We start from the raw sequence: 8,637 nt of genomic DNA on the forward strand, positions 1-8,637 counted from the left end.
AAGGCTATAGATTTGTAAAGAATTTAAATGAAGGCATGGGAGGTAAAAATGGATATTTATTCATTTATTCCAGAAAAAGAATTCTCAAATGGACAATTACTACAATATCTGCGATTTCAGAGTAAAACTGAAGTATAGTAAAGAATACAACTGCCCTCTACAAGCTGCACCCAGCAGCCAATAAGTTTTAGTCCTCCTAAATAAATTAATCTGCAACTTTTCCTTTGCAAGTTGCACCATTATTTGAAAACAAAAGTTTGGTCTAAATAGCTGTATCAAATGAACATAAAAAATAAACCAGAAACATGTGTGTCTATTCCAACTTGTTTATTTGACAATGCAGCTATCAATTTTTCCTCCAGCTTATATAATATTTTGACATGTCTAAAAAGGACTTTTGTATTTTAGGGTAGCAAATTTATTTAGGGTATCAATCATTATTAATATGTAAATCATCAATAAGTGTGTGGCACTAAGCAATAAACACATCAGTAGTCTCTATCTTGGAGAACTTAATGTATTGTACAGTTATTAACAAGTGTTCATTTATGGAACAAAAGGAGTTAAAATTAGTCAAAAGTCTGTTCAGGGAAATTTAACTCATGCTTTAGTACTTATCAGCTATTTCCAGATATGATATATATAAAGATAGGGCAATGCCTGATAGAACTGGTTAATTGGCTTTTCTCATTTTCAGAGGGCCCAATATAACTTCAAGCAATAGTGCAAATGAGTTTGGTGGTGTTAACCCAATACCTTGTGTGGCACCTTTTACACAAAACTGCCATGTGATGTCAACAATCAACATGGCTGGCAGCCCCTGATTTGACTAGAATAGCATTAGAGTAAGGTCTATATATGATTTGAGCAAACCTGCTGACTTTATGCCCACTTTATGCCTGTGCCTGACTTAGCACCCAGATACAATGGGGATGAGTGATTTTAAAATGCTTAAATATTAGATGGCCTAAACAAAATCTATAATCATGAGTGGGAAAGCTTTATTTTGATTGATTTACTGGCCCTGTGTATTCTTTGGGTTCGGGATTGAAGAGCCGTATCTCCATTTGTACCAAAAAGGGGGAAAGGGTCACTATTGCTGGAGGAGGAACAAGTTACATACTTTTTTTATTGCACATTTATATCCAACAAATGCAAATCTGAATGAAGCTCTTAGAGAAATCTACACAGCCACCAATTTATGATAATACAATCATCTCTAAAATTTTAAGTACTTGCTATGCCATTGATTATAATTAATAGAGAACTAAAATGCCTGTTTCATTATTATAATTAATACTAAAGTACTTTTTCGTTATAAATAAAAATAATTTAAAGAATTTAAAAGTTGTTACACAGAGTAGTAAATAAAAGATGAGTTATGTCACACTATGTAATGTAGAATAACATTTGTCAGATTAATAATTTCATAATTAGACATAACCAGGCATCAGTTCATTTCCAAAAACTGGTAGTTTTTTTACTATATTTTAATAATGTCATTATAAAAATTACTATATTCTGCCTAATATTTCCATCACTTTTCAATATGGCCTTGGTACGTTCTAACCAAGATCCCCAAAATAGTTATAGTTCCATTATAGTCACAAAAAATTGATACCTTTTAAGAAAGTCATTTTAATAATGGTAGGGCACATGGGTTCTTCCCCCCAGTCCCAGTTTGCAGAGTGAATTAATCAGTCTAGTATAATAGCTTCTGTAATATTTTTTCTAATAAGAGCTCCATTAATTTTCTTTTACAAGGTTCACCAACCCCAAGCTGCAAATCTCCGTGTGCACATAAAGTGACAATGGAGAGATGAGCATGGAAAGTCTTACCCTTTTACTTACTGAAGCTATATTCAGTTGAATAAATTTGCTAAAACATGTCCTAATACTCAGAGTGGTGTGTGAGCTCAACGCAGAACACAGCAGAATGTAAGAGCTGTACAAGGTGATCTCAATTATTACAACTCATTTTTAGATAGAGTACGATAGTGTGCATCAGAACATTTCTCACTAGGTTTCATTTCATTATGTGAACACATACATTCCATTTGAATAAGCCATGCTAGTGGTCAAACCCTTATACAGATGTAACTGGGAAAGGCAACATCTTCTGAAGATACTATTAATGTTCAGATCATCATACATGCTATGGTAATAAGTCACGAAATAATATTGTTCGATATAAACTTTCTTTTAAACCTAACGATCCAGAAATGTGTCCTGCGCCCCCCCCCCAGTTCATTTATTTATAATTAAGGAGAGCTGATCTCTTTTTTTTTATTACTACCCCCTTCAAAATGATATTTTTTCCTATGAATTGTACCCATTGTTTTTTTTTCCCTATACATTTTAAAGTTTTCTCCCCCCTACTCCACATTCTGGTTATGGAAAATGGACATTTATTACCTACCACTTCTATCATTTTGAGATATAGTGCCAATAAAACCTTTTTTCTTTTCAAAGAGCAAGCATTTTTTTTCTTGAAATTCAGATCTGGGGACTACTAACCCAAACACAACAGAACTATTAAAATGTGATAGAGTTGAGGACATAACCCTGTCAGATGTAGGGATCAAAATGGCTTGGAGAATAAATGCTTTACAAACATTGCTTGAGCACACCTAGACTGAACTGTGACAGAGAATAGCTGTGGTTTGAAATGAGAGTCCTGATGATCTGAATGGCTTATTGCCAGCCTCATGTTTATGTTTTTGTTTTATTTTTTTAGATTCAAGGTCTGGTATGCATTTGTAATGAATTTTGGTCACACAAAAGAGATCTTGAACATTTGTGCTTTGTGACAAGTCTTCAAACAGCAGAATGACTAAATCCTATGCTGTTTGCAAAGTGATGCTTTTCCTGTCCCACCCAGGTGGATCTGTTCCTTACATTGTGTGATTCAGCTGTCAAAGAACAGCATGCTTCTTTGAAAAGCCAAGTGGAGGCCATATTGAGAACCTGTCAAAAGCAGAAGTACAGACCTTTATGCAGTGTTAAATTACTTTTTCATGTTAAACAAAGCAATGTTTCCATATAATTTTTTAAAAAATTTACAGTTTCTATCAAGCAGCTCTTCCTTCTGCCTCTTCTCTTCATTTCTAACTGACTAGTAATGACCTTCAGCTGGAATTTGCATATTAAGACAGCCATTTTTGACAAACCCTTTATCACTATTCCTTTGAGTCAAAGGGCCTGTTCAAGATTACTTGTCTAACTAAACAGGCTGAAAAGAGCATTTGTGACAATGAAGCTATGCATTTAGAATTTTTGGTAAATTATCCACTGTATCAATTATCCTGTTTTAATCCAATCCAATATCCAATTATCCTATTTTATTTAGAAGTTTTATTGAGAAGTTTTTCATTGTTGTGTATTTTCTAACAAGAATTGTCTTAACTGACCACTCTGCATTGTTGAACAAGGAAAAAATAATATCCCATGCACTTAGCATGAGGCTTAAAAGATGTCTGTGTTTACAGTGTTCGTACAAGCATTTTGTAATATTTGACTTTGTGTTGTAATGTTACTATTTAAAGGAGTAGTAGGCAAATCATCAGTTTCAATTAGAAAAGTTAGCATTTTGAAATGTTAAAAATCCTATGCAGACAACAAAATAAATTGTATGCACCTGATCTAAAGCCCACTGAAATCAGTGGAAAATTTCCCACTGGTTTCAATGGGCTTTGGATCAAGCCCTAGAGGAACAGCAGTATCAAAGATATATATTTTGGATTCAGTTATGATACCTAGTATATCCCAGATACAAACACACTGACTGTAGTTGCATGTGTGTGTTATCTATGCATGCTGAAGAGAAAAAAATAAATGACTTGTAAACGAAAGAAAAATAATTCTCAATTGCTAAGAACTAGTATGTCAGAATTAAAGATTCAATTATCATAAAAATATCTTGTCATGAAACGTACTGTTCTAATACCATCAAAATATTTTGCTTTCATAAATGACCTATTGGTAGGTCACTACATTCATAGTACCTTTTCACATCCATGGTATCTAATGATTAGTTGGAACAGGTTTATGACTAACAGTATAAAACCCTGTCTCCAGTAGCATAACTGAAAAGAATTACAGCAACCCTCCTCAAGGCAATAAAATGTATAGACCAGTCTATAAAAATATTAACAGATGAGGCAGATATATTTTTCATACGAAAATGGGAAAAAAAGGATTAATTTAAAGTATGAAACTAGCTCACCTGTGTAAACCTGAGTTTTTTATCCACTGAATTACAATTGATGAATTCAATGATCAACTTTCTAGGGTAACACAAAAAGTTATTTTCTTTTATTAATAATAAGAAAGGATTTAAAATGTCTTATAACAAATAAATATAATTTGTAGTGCATGGGATGTAAATTACCACCCTTCCATGAATCTGAGATGATTTAAATTTGCAGAGAAGTCCATGCTACATTGATGTGTGTGTATATATATATATAAATTTACACACACACGCACTGGAGATTTCCATTCAGTGTACGTACTAACAATTTCATCCATTTGCCCTTGCATTCTGAATACCTTTCCTCTACTTACAGGAACACACTTCTAACACTATTAATCATTTGGGATCAAAATACAGCCTAGATTTAGGATTCCCTCCCCTCCCCCCAAAAAATTGATGAAGCGTGATTATAAAGTCAACAAATGTTTCCTTACTTTTTAAATACAAAGTATCAAAAGATGAACATTTGTTCACATCATTGTGGTTATAGTAAATATCAATCCTCAATAAAGCCTATGGACTCAAAAAGTTAAATATAAAGCATCTAATGTAATAAATTAAATGGCCACATCAGTCTCTGCCTCTGCTTATTGAATTACCAGGACTGCTACAATTTAATCTGGAAACTTGATCTATCTCATAAAATATAGATAGGGACTTTGACATTTATTCCATTAGCCATCCTTTGACAGAAATTGCTGTTGCTTATCTCATACACATCCAGATTCTGCACTTTTTGAAAACTTTTCCTTAAAACCTTTCTAGTTCCCTTGCTTCTGAGGACTGCACAAAGGAGGGAAGCTGGAGGTAGGAAATGCTTCCTGGAAGTTAAACCATTTGAAATCCAACATGATTTTGTAGTTTTAAAACATACATGCAGTTGGGCTTTTAAGATACAGAGGTGGAATACATGGAAGTAAAACATTTCAAGCAATTGACCAAATCTCAAAAATAAAATTAAAAATCACTAGGAAGTGTCCACACTACCACCTTGTGGAATTTTCTCGCAAGAACAGCACCTGCTTGTTTCCACAACGGTTTTTTTCCCCCCTGCCTTATATTAAAATTAGTTTAGTTTCAGGGAGAGATAAGGGTTCTATTATTACTAGTTTATTTTATGAAAACGAGGGGTAGGCCCCCAGGTCAGATGATTAACTTGTCTCTTGGCTTTCTTTATTTTCCTCTCTCTTGCTCTCTCTAAATAATTGCCCTGGTTCTAAATGACAAAATAATCATAAGAAATTATAACCATAAATCAAATGTAGCCTTGTCTCAATGAAGCCCAGGAGGGGAGCGGGCGGGGTGGGGGGGGTGGGATCTTTCCTGCAAGAGGAAAACAGTAAAACAACCACTTGTGAAACCTGTCTGAGCGTCTGCTGGCGACAGGAGAAGGAAAAGAAGATCCAGTTTCTTCCAGCTGAGCCAAATCCACTGCAAATAAGGGCACTGTCACCCTGAGGTGGGGGGTTAGCCTCTAGGCCCTGCCCTTGTGGTGTCTGGACGGGGACAGCTGGCAGGGGACGTCCCAAGGACCCAGGCCGCTGCAGGATGCGTGCCCTGGCTTACACCCCCTGCTAGGGGGCCCCTGTGCCGTCAAGGCAGGCGCTGGGCACTGGACAAGGGGCTGGGCTGAGGTTGGGGCGGGGAGAAAGGCGGCTCAGGCCGACGGACAGGTTGCCCTGGGGACATTGCGCAGCCCAGGCTGAGGGGCTCAGGGCCGGGGGCAGGGGGAGGAACTTACTGGCGTTGCAGCTTGCGGGAGAGGGAGCTGGGGATGTTCGCCTGAGGCCCCCCCATCGCCTGGATCCGCTAGATGAGGGCTAGGGGGTGTAACCTGGGGAGGGCCAGATTGCGGGGTGGGGGGGGGCAGGAGCGGGGGCGATGTGTGCTGGGGCAGTGGAGTGGGCAAGGACCGTGTCGGCAGGGGAAGGGGAATCGCTCTGCTATGCCCGCCCGCTCCAGAGAAACTCCTCTTGCAACGGGGACCCCAGCGAGGCTCAGCCTCCCCCCCCCCCCGGCCCGAGGGCAGGCGCCTGGCGGCAGGTCGGACAGCGGGGAGGGGGAGGCGGAGGTTCAGCGGCCCCCCCCTCCCCCGCCCGGCGGATGGCTGCCGGAGGGACAGCTCATCAATCACAGCACCCTGCAGAGGCAAAGTGTGTGTGGGGGGGGGGGGGGCGCTGCAGCGCAGGAGGGGCGGGCAGGCAAGGGCAGCCCCGGGGGAGGTGGGCACGGGGCTGGGCAGCGGGGGGAAGGAGGGGGAGCCGCTCTGCGGTGCCTAACTTCTCCCCGGAGAGCGGGAAAGGCGGCAGGTTTGACACGGGGGGGGGGGGGGGGGCAGCAGCAGTTTCCCGTGGGGAAGGTGCAACCCGGGGCCAAGGAGCGCGGAGAGGCTCCATGTGAGGCACCCTTTCCCCCCCCCCCCCATCCCACACACAACCCCAGCACTGCCCCCTAGCCGCGCGCCAGCCCCAGCTTTGCAGCGAAGCCGATCGCCCCCCCCCCCCCGCTCCCCAAGGCTTCCTCTGTCCCCTTTTATTTCCCTCTTTGCACTCCGCTTCCCCCCCCCCTTTTGTTTCCCCCACCGTCGCCTTTCCCTTCGCAAACCCACCCAGCCACCCTCCCTCGCGAGTGCCGGGCTCCAGTCCATCACGTGTGACAACCCATGCATCACAAAAGCAGGCATTTTACCCGAGCCCAGCCGCGGAAGAAGAAAAGAGGGTGAATCGCTCCATAGAAGAGCCAAGCTGTGTGTTTTGTTGTTGTTGTTGTTGTTTAGAGGAGGGGGACACAGCGTGGTTCACCCAAGCCCTAAGTGCCGGATCTGTAATTCCCTCCACACCACCGGCGCGCACAGGAGGTCCCGCTCCTTCCACTGCCTCTGGTCCCGTTTGCAGGAAACTGTAGCTTTGCTCTTTCTCTCGCCCTGTACTGCAGATATCCCCCCTCCCCTCCTCCTCCCGCGCGCGCACACACACACACACACACACACACACACACTTCTGTTTATTCGTCTGTTAGGCAGAGCTACTTTGTAAACATCTCACACAGAGCCCCAGAGCCTTTTCAAATAGCTGATTGCAGCAAAATGCCTCCAAACAAATGACGGTCCAGGCGAAGGCAAATTCTAGATCTGTAGCTGCAAAGATGACATGAAGAGAGCCTGGGATGGGGAAGAGGACAGAAAAAGGATCGCCTTAAAAAGGATGGGGAAAGTAAAAGCATAAACGACTGCAGCAAACGGATCACCCTCTGCCTCAGAACTCACGGCAACCCCCGCAAAAATGAACATGAACACCCAAACCTTAAATCGAGTATACCTACCTTAACAGTGCGAAAGCTGCAGCTGCACGGAGGTCCCTTTTTTACTCAGCCAAATTCTTCCAGGGAATCCTGACGGGATATCAGACAACAGGAATTATTCAAACAAGGCTCCCCTCTGTTTTTTGGAATCCAACGCGATTTTCTTGTCCAAAGGAATGCAACGACCACAAAAAAATAAAAATAAAAAAGCAACAACAACGCTGGATTTGGAGGAAACTGGTGCTTACTGTTGTAAACGATCTACATTCAGGAAGAAAATTCATTACAAAATCAGTGCAAGAGGGGACAGTTGGGTTTGTGAGTAAGAGCTCTGATTGCCTATGCAGAGACACAGAGACAGGGAGAGAGACTGATCTGCAAGGAAAAGAGAGATTGAAGAGAGAGAGAGGTCCAGACTGTACCAGTCTCTCTCCTTCTGCTATTGGACCAAACTGAATGAAATTTACAAAGCCAACAGCCAATAGATCTCTGCAGTCTGCCCCATCACTACAGAAACCATATCTACATCTACAACTTAATGCAAAGAGTATCTAATCCTACTGCAAACCAGCTGTAACAAAATTATCAAGGGTACCTGTATGGTTGAACAGGTGGGCATTTTACACATGTAGAAATAAATGTAGAGAGGCAAATCACAGTGATATTTCCATTGCTTTTTTTTTCTATTCCAATATCTTACACAACAAATCCATGATTTTCTTAACCCATTAAAGCCAAGATTTCTATAATGTTGAGCAGTGTTTAGCGTGGCAGCAGTGAACCTCTTTCAGTGGTTAACAAACTTACCAATATTAACTTATGTGATGCATGGCTAGAAAGGGTTAAATATCCTGCAAAATAAATAACCCTCAAAAGACATGTGGGGAGATAATGTTTGTGTATTTACATATTATGAGTAGGGTCAACAATGTACTCAACAGTCCCTGTCTATGCTGTATTCTGATATCATTTAAATGAATTGTAAACCCAGGATATCTTGGTATTCATTTCTCTTTGAAATGTTCTGTGAATGGTGGAGGAACAAGCAAATGGCCTTATGTTAATTCGTATAGCTAGTTATT

General features: G+C 41.1%; 1 protein-coding gene across 12 annotated transcripts in view; it reads right to left on the reverse strand.

Annotated features, from left to right (window-relative positions):
* NLGN4X (neuroligin 4 X-linked) overlaps positions 1 to 8,248 on the reverse strand; it is a 263,339-nt gene extending 255,091 nt beyond the window's left edge. For 3 of the 12 annotated variants that reach the window (XM_038381553.2, XM_038381560.2, XM_038381525.2), the window contains exon 1: positions 7,577 to 8,084. The gene's annotated coding sequence lies outside the window, so the exon portion shown is untranslated. Of the gene's footprint in view, positions 1 to 6,943; positions 7,201 to 7,576 lie in introns of those variants that run through there. The other 9 variants (XM_043499255.1, XM_038381623.2, XM_038381587.2 and 6 more) reach the window with 6 other exon arrangements.
* Positions 8,249 to 8,637: the final 389 nt, after the last annotated feature.

The sequence above is a fragment of the Dermochelys coriacea genome, chromosome 1 (assembly GCF_009764565.3).
Source record: "Dermochelys coriacea isolate rDerCor1 chromosome 1, rDerCor1.pri.v4, whole genome shotgun sequence".
In the NCBI taxonomy this organism is placed as follows: Eukaryota; Metazoa; Chordata; order Testudines; family Dermochelyidae; genus Dermochelys; species Dermochelys coriacea.